We start from the raw sequence: 8256 nt of genomic DNA, 5'->3' as shown, positions 1-8256 counted from the left end.
CTCCTGGACTATTCATTTCCGCTTAGGTCCATGATGGAGAAAGGGAGATGATGTAAAATAGAGAAAATATTATTTATTTATTTATTTATTTATTTATTTCGAAAATAAGATAAAGATAAATAAAAATGGGTGAAGATTTTCGAAAAATTGAGAAGAGAGAAAGTGGTTAGGAAGTTTTGAAAAAAATCTGAATTTTAAAAATTGATTTTCGAAAAAGATGCTTTAAAATAGAGAGAAAAGCAATAAGATAGCACACGATTTAAAATTTTTAGATCTAATGCTCCTTGTTTTCGAAAATTTTTGGAGGGAAAAACACCAAGGAACACCAAACTTAAAAATTTTAAGATCAAGACACAAGGAAAACTCAAGACACAAGGAAAACTCAAGAACACTTTGAAGACTCACAAGAACACAAGAACATGAAGGAAGAACACCAAACTTAAAATTTTTAGAAAACCAAAATAAATTTTTGAAAAACAAAGAAAAATCAACAAGAGAACACCAAACTTAAAGTTTGACACAGAATTTAATAGAAAAATTATTTTTTTGAAAAAGATTTTTAATAAAACTGGTGCCCAATCGTCAAGAACATAAACCAACACTCTAGCCAATTGGGCAATAAATGTAACACTTGTTTTGAAGAAGGATATTTTTAACCAAGAACAATAATAAGAGACTCTAAACCAAAAAGAAATTTTTTTCCTAATCTAAGCAACAAAATAAGCCGTCGGTTGTCCAAACTCAAACAATCCCCGGTAACGGCGCCAAAAACTTGGTGCGCAGAAATTGTGATTACACTTTGATTATGTAAAATTCATCGCTCTTTCTTTCCCTGGTAATGGTGCCAAAAACATGATGCCAATACCATGGTTCACAACTTCGCACAACTAACCAGCAAGTGCACTGGGTCGTCCAAGTAATACCTTACGTGAGTAAGGGTCGAATCCCACGGAGATTGTTGGTATGAAGCAAGCTATGGTCACCTTGTAAATCTCAGTCAGGCGGATATAAAATAGTAATGGGGTTTTCGAAATTTTATTAATAAAATAGGGATAGAAATACTTATGTAAATCATTGGTGAGAATTTCAGATAAGCGAATAGAGATGCTTTCGTTCCTCTGAACCTCTGCTTTCCTGCTATCTTCATTCAATCACTCTTACTCCTTTCCATGGCTGGCTTTATGTAATGCATCACCATTGTCAATGGCTACTTTCGGTCTTCTCTCGGGAAAATGATCCAAATGCCCTGTCACGGCACGGCTAATCGTCTGGAGGCATCACCCTTGTTAATGGTTACATCATATCCTCTCAGTGAAAATGGTCAACGCACCCTGTCACGGCACGGCTATTCATCTGTCGGTTCTCGATCATGCTGGAATAGGATTTACTATCCTTTTGCGTCTGTCACTACGCCCAGCAATCGCGAGTTTGAAGCTCGTCACAGTCATTCAATCATTGAGTCCTACTCGGAATACCACAGACAAGGTTTAGACTTTTCGGATTCTCTTGAATGCCGCCATCATTCTAGCTTACACCACGAAGATTCCGATTAAGAGATCTAAGAGATACTCATTCAATCTAAGGTAGAACGGAGGTGGTTGTCAGGCACGCGTTCATAGGGAATGATGATAATTGTCACATTCATCCCATTCAGGTTGAAGTGCGAATGAATATCTTGGAAGCGAAATAAGATGAATTGAATAGAAAACAGTAGTACTTTGCATTAATCTTTGAGGAACAGCAGAGCTCCACACCTTAATCTATGGAGTGTAGAAACTCTACCGTTGAAAATACATAAGTGATAGTGAAGTTCATTGGTCTCGGCCCCAGAGGGGAGCCGGAGTAACCAAGACTACGAATACAATGATAAAAAGTTCTATTTATAATAAACTAGTCACTAGGGTTTACAGAAGTAAGTAATTGATGCATAAATCCACTTCCGGGGCCCACTTGGTGTGTGCTTGGGCTGAGCTTGAAGTCTACACGTGGAGAGGTCATTCTTGGAGTTGAACGCCAGCTTTTGTGCCAGTTTGGGCGTTGAACTCCACTTTGCAACTTGTTTCTGGCGCTGGACGCCAGAATTGGGCAGAGAGCTGGCGTTGAACGCCAGTTTGCGTCGTCTAAACTTGGGCAAAATATAGACTATTATATATTTCTGGAAAGCCCTAGATGTCTACTTTCCAACGCAATTGGAAGCCCGCCATTTCGAGTTCTGTAGATCCAGAAAATCCACTTTGAGTGCAGGGAGGTCAGAATCCAACAGCATCAGCAGTCCTTCTTCAACCTCTGAATCTGATTTTTGCTCAAGTCCCTCAATTTCAGCCAGAAAATACCTGAAATCATAGAAAAACATAAAAACTCATAGTAAAGTCCAGAAATGTGAATTTAACATAAAAACTAATGAAAACATCCCTAAAAGTAACTAGATTCTACTAAAAACATACTAAAAACAATGCCAAAAAGCGTATAAATTATCCGCTCATCAGGTGTCTTGCATGTTTTCTTTGCATTAAAAATTTTTCAAAAATATGTTTTTGATGTTCATCATGATCTTCATAGTGTTCTTGGTATTCATCTTGACATTCATAGTGTTCTTGCATTCATCACATACTTTGATCCAAAAATTTTCATGCATTGCATCATTTTCATGTTTTTTTCTCTCATCATAAAAATTCAAAAAAATCAAAAAAATATCTTTCCCTTTTTCTCTCTTAAAATTTCGAAAATTAGATTTGATTTTTTCAAAACTTTTTAAAATTTAGTTGTTTCTTATGAGTCAAATCAAATTTTCAATTTGAAAATCCTATCTTTTTCAAAATCTTTTTCAAAAATCAAATCTTTTTCATTTTCCTATTTATTTTCGAAAATTTTAAAAATATTTTTCAAAAATCTTTTTCTTATCTTTATCACATAATTTTCGAAAATGAAATCATCAATTAATGTTTTGATTCAAAAATTTCAAGTTTGTTACTTACTTGTTAAGAAAGATTCAAACTTTAAGTTCTAGAATCATACCTTGTGATTTCTTGTGAATCAAGTCATTAATTGTGATTTTAAAAATCAAATCTTTTTCAAAACTAATTTCAATCATATCTTTTCAAAAATATCTTCTTATCTTATCTTTTCCAAAATTTGATTTTAAAATATCTTTTCTAACTTCTTATCTTCTCATCTTTTCAAAAGTGATTTTCAAAATTTGTTTCAACTAACTAACTAACTTTTTGTTTGTTTCTTATCTTTTTCAAAACCATCTAACTAACTCTCTCTCTCTCTCTAATTTTCGAAAATATCTTTTTCAAAACTAATTTCAATCATATCTTTTCAAAAATATCTTCTTATCTTATCTTTTCCAAAATTTGATTTTAAAATATCTTTTCTAACTTCTTATCTTCTCATCTTTTCAAAAGTGATTTTCAAAATTTGTTTCAACTAACTAACTAACTTTTTGTTTGTTTCTTATCTTTTTCAAAACCATCTAACTAACTCTCTCTCTCTAATTTTCGAAAATATCTTCCCCCTTTTTCAAAATTTCTTTTTAATTAACTAATTATTTTAATTTTTGATTTTAATTTTTGAAAAATCTCTAACCTTTTTCAAAAACTATTTTCGAAAATCACTAACTCTTTTTCAAAAATTATTTTCGAAAATTCTCTCTCTCTCTTATCTCCTTCTATTTATTTATTCATCTACTAACACTTCATCTCACCCAAATTCGAACCCCCTCTTCCATCTGTGTTCGAATTTTTTTCTTCTTCTTTTCTTCTACTCACACAGGGGAACCTCTATACCTGTGGTAAAAAGGATCCCTATTATTATTATTTTTCTGTTCTCTCTTTTTCATATGAGTAGGAGCAAGGACAAGAATATTCTTGTTGAAGCAGATCCAGAACCTGAAAAGACTCTGAAAAGGAAGCTAAGAGAAGCTAAATTACAACTATCCAGTAAGCACCTGTCAGAAATTTTCGAACAGGAAGAGGAGATGGCAGCCGAAAATAATAATAATGCAAGGAGGATGCTTGGTGACTTCACTGCACCTAATTCCAATTTACATGGAAGAAGCATCTCCATTCCTGCCATTGGAGCAAACAATTTTGAGCTGAAACCTCAATTAGTTTCTCTGATGCAGCAGAACTACAAGTTTCATGGACTTCCATCTGAAGATCCTTTTCAGTTCTTAACTGAATTCTTACAAATCTGTGATACTGTTAAGACTAATGGAGTAGATCCTAAAGTCTACAGGCTCATGCTTTTTCCTTTTGCTGTAAGAGACAGAGCTGGAGTGTGGTTGGACTCTCAACCCAAAGACAGCCTGAACTCTTGGGATAAGCTGGTCACGGCTTTCTTAGCCAAGTTCTTTCCTCCTCAAAAGCTGAGCAAGCTTAGAGTGGATGTTCAAACCTTCAGACAGAAAGAAGGTGAATCCCTCTATGAAGCTTGGGAAAGATACAAGCAGCTGACCAAAAAGTGTCCTTCTGACATGCTTTCAGAATGGACCATCCTGGATATATTCTATGATGGTTTATCTGAGCTATCAAAGATGTCATTGGATACTTCTGCAGGTGGATCCATTCACCTAAAGAAAATGCCTGCAGAAGCTTAAGAACTCATTGACATGGTTGCTAATAACTAGTTCATGTACACTTCTGAGAGGAATCCTGTGAATAATGGGACGCCTATGAAGAAGGGAGTTCTTGAAATTGATACTCTGAATGCCATATTGGCTCAGAACAAAATATTGACTCAGCAAGTCAATATAATTTCTCAGAGTCTGAATGGAATGCAAGCTGCATCCAACAGTACTCAAGAGGCATCTTCTGAAGAAGAAGCTTATGATCCTGAGAACCCTGTAATAGCAGAGGTGAATTACTTAGGTGAACCTTATGGAAACACCTATAATCCATCATGGAGAAATCATCCAAATCTCTCATGGAAGGATCAACAAAAGCCTCAACAAGGCTTTAATAATGGTGGAAGAAACAGGTTTAACAATAGTAAACCTTTTCCATCATCCACTCAGCAACAGACAGAGAACTCTGAACAAAATATCTCTAATTTAGCAAACTTAGTCTCTGATCTATCTAAGGCCACTGTAAATTTCATTAATGAAACAAGGTCCTCCATTAGAAATTATTTGGCATTGAAACTTGGGAAGATGAACCTCCCTTGTTCACCAATGAACTAAGTGATCTAGATCAACTGACATTGCCTCAGAAGAAACAGGATCCTGGAAAGTTCTTAATACCTTGTACCATAGGCACCATGATTTTTAAGGCTCTATGTGACCTTGGTTCAGGAATAAACCTCATGCCCCTCTCTGTAATAGAGAAACTGGGAATCTTTGGGGTGCAAGCTGCTAAAATCTCATTAGAGATGGCAGACAATTCAAGAAAACAGGCTATGGACAAGTAGAGGACGTGTTAGTAAAGGTTGAAGACCTTTACATCCCTACTGATTTCATAGTTCTAGATACTGGGAAGGATGAGGATGAATCCATCATCCTAGGAAGACCTTTCCTAGCCACAGCAAGAGCTGTGATTGATGTGGACAGAGGAGAATTGATCCTTCAAATAAATGAGGACAACCTTGTGTTTACAACTCAAGGATCTCTCTCTGCATCCATGGAGAGGAAGCATAAAAAGCTTCTCTTAAAGCAGAGTCAACCAAAGCCCCCACAGTCAGACTCTAAGTTTGGTGTTGGGAGGCCACAACCAAACTCTAAGTTTGGTGTCAAACCCCCATATCCAAACTCTAAGTTTGGTGTTGGGAGATCTCAACAAAGCTCTGAACATCTGTGAGGCTCCATGAGAGCCCACTGTCAAGCTATTGACATTAAAGAAGCGCTTGTTGGGAGGCAACCCAATTTTTATTTATCTAACTATATTTTTCTTAGTTATATGTCTTTATAGGTTCATGATCATGTGGAGTCACAAAATAAATATAAAAATTGAAAACGGAATCAAAAACAGTAGAAGAAAAATCACACCCTGGAGGAAGACCTTACTGGCGTTTAAACGCCAGTAAGAAGTATGTTTTGGGCGTTCAACGCCAGAACAGAGCATGGTTCTGGCGCTGAACGCCAGAAATGGGCAGCATCTGGGCGTTTGAATGCCAGAAATGCACCCTGGAGAAGAGCTGGCGCTGAACGCCCAGAACAAGCATGGTTCTGGCGTTCAACGCCAGAAATGGGCAACAAATGGGCATTCAACGCCCAGAACAAGCACCAATCTGGCGCTGAACGCCCAGAGTTGTGTGCAAAGGCATTTTACATGCCTAATTTGGTGCAAGATTGTAAATCCTTAAGCACTTCAGGATCTGTGGACCCTACAGGATCACCTCAGGATCTGTGGACCACACAGGATCCCCACCTACCTCCACTTACTTCTTCTCACCCCTCTTTCACATAATCCCATAAACACTCTTCCCCAAAACCCTTCACCAATCACCTCAATCTCTCTTCCCCATCACCTCTTCACCACTCACATCCATCTACTCTTCCCCATAAACCTACCTCATAAACTCCACCTACCTTCAAAATTCAAAATCAATTTCCCACCCAAACCCACCCTAAATGGCCGAACTTACCCCCCTCCCTTCCCTATATATAACCCTCCATTCTTCCTCATTTTCACACAACACAACCCTCTTTTCTCTTCTTGGCCGAAACACACCTCCCCCCTCCTCTCCATATTTTCTTCTTCTTCTTCACCTATTCTTTCTTCTCTTGCTCGAGGGCGAGCAAAATTCTAAGTTTGGTGTGGTAAAAGCATAAGCTTTTTGTTTTTCCATTACCATTGATGGCACCCAAGACCGGAGAATCCTCTAGAAAAGGGAAAGGGAAGACAAAAGCTTCCACCTTCGAGTCATGGGAGATGGAAAGATTCATCTCCAAAGCTCATCAAGACCACTTCTATGATGTTGTGGCCAAGAAGAAGGTGATCCCCGAGGTCCCTTTCAAGCTCAAGAGAAATGAGTGTCCGGAGATCCGACATGAAATCCAAAGAAGAGGTTGGGAAGTTCTAACAAACCCCATCCAACAAGTCGGCATCCCAATGGTTCAAGAGTTCTATGCTAATGCATGGATCACAAGGAACCATGATCAAAGTAAGAACCCGAACCCAAAGAATTATCTCACCATGGTTCAGGGGAAATACTTAGATTTTAGTCCGGAGAATGTGAGGTTGGCGTTTAACTTGCCTTTGATGCAAGGAGATGAGCGCCCCTACACTAGAAGGGTCAACTTTAATCAAAGGTTGGACCAAGTCCTCATGGACATATGTGTGGAAGGAGCTCAATGGAGGATTGACTCCAAAGGCAAGCCGGTTCAACTAAGAAGACTGGACCTCAAGCCTGTGGCTAGAGGATGGTTGGAGTTCATCCCCACTAGCAACCGATCTGAAGTTACTGTGGATCGGGCCATCATGATTCATAGCATCATGATTGGAGAGGAAGTAGAAGTTCATGAAGTCATCTTCCTTGAACTCTACAAAATAGCCAAAAAGCCCTCCCCTGGGGCAAGGCTAGCTTTTCCTCATCTTATTTGCCATCTATGTTACTCAGCTGGAGCTTTCATAGAAGGAGACATTCACATTGAGGAAGAGAAGCCCATCACTAAGAAAAAGATGGAGCAAGTAAGAGAGCCCATTCATGGAGCTCAAGAGGCGCAGGAAGCTCATCACCATGAGATCCCGGAGATGCCTCAAATGCATTTTCCTCCACAAAACTATTGGGAGCAAATCAACACCTCCCTAGGAGAATTAAGTTCCAACATGGGACAACTAAGGGTGGAACATCAAGAGCACTCCATCATCCTTCATGAAATAAGAGAAGATCAAAAAGCAATGAGGGAGGAGCAACAAAGACAAGGAAGAGACATAGAAGAGCTCAAGGACATCATTGGTTCTTCAAGAAGAAAACGCCACCATCACTAAGGTGGACTCATTCCTTGTTCTTACTTTCTGTTTTTCGTTTTCTCTATGTTAAGTGCTTATCTATGTTTGTGTCTTCATTACATGATCATTAGTATTTGGTAACTATGCCTTAAAGTTATGAATGTCCTATGAATCCATCACCTCTCTTAGATGAAAAATATTTTAATTCAAAAGAACAAGAAGTACATGAGTTTCGAAATTATCCTTGAACTTAGTTTAATTATATTGATGTGGTGACAATGCTTCTTGTTTTCTGAATGAATGCTTGAACAGTGCATATGTCTTTTGAAGTTGTTGTTTAAGAATGTTAAATATGTTGGCTCTTGAA

The 8256-nt window shown here is 37.9% G+C and overlaps 1 non-coding gene across 1 annotated transcript; it reads right to left on the bottom strand.

Annotated features, from left to right (window-relative positions):
- Positions 1–4375: 4375 nt before the first annotated feature.
- Positions 4376–4483, bottom strand: LOC148568634 (small nucleolar RNA R71). Its single transcript, XR_015882434.1, has one exon. It is a non-coding gene; the product is annotated as a small nucleolar RNA R71 (small nucleolar RNA).
- Positions 4484–8256: the final 3773 nt, after the last annotated feature.

The sequence above is a fragment of the Arachis ipaensis genome, chromosome B4 (genome assembly GCF_059453495.1).
Source record: "Arachis ipaensis isolate K30076 ecotype BB chromosome B4, ASM5945349v1, whole genome shotgun sequence".
Taxonomy (NCBI): domain Eukaryota; kingdom Viridiplantae; phylum Streptophyta; class Magnoliopsida; order Fabales; family Fabaceae; genus Arachis; species Arachis ipaensis.
Note: the sequence above shows the minus strand (reverse complement) of the source record. Positions and strands in the feature narration are given on the sequence as shown.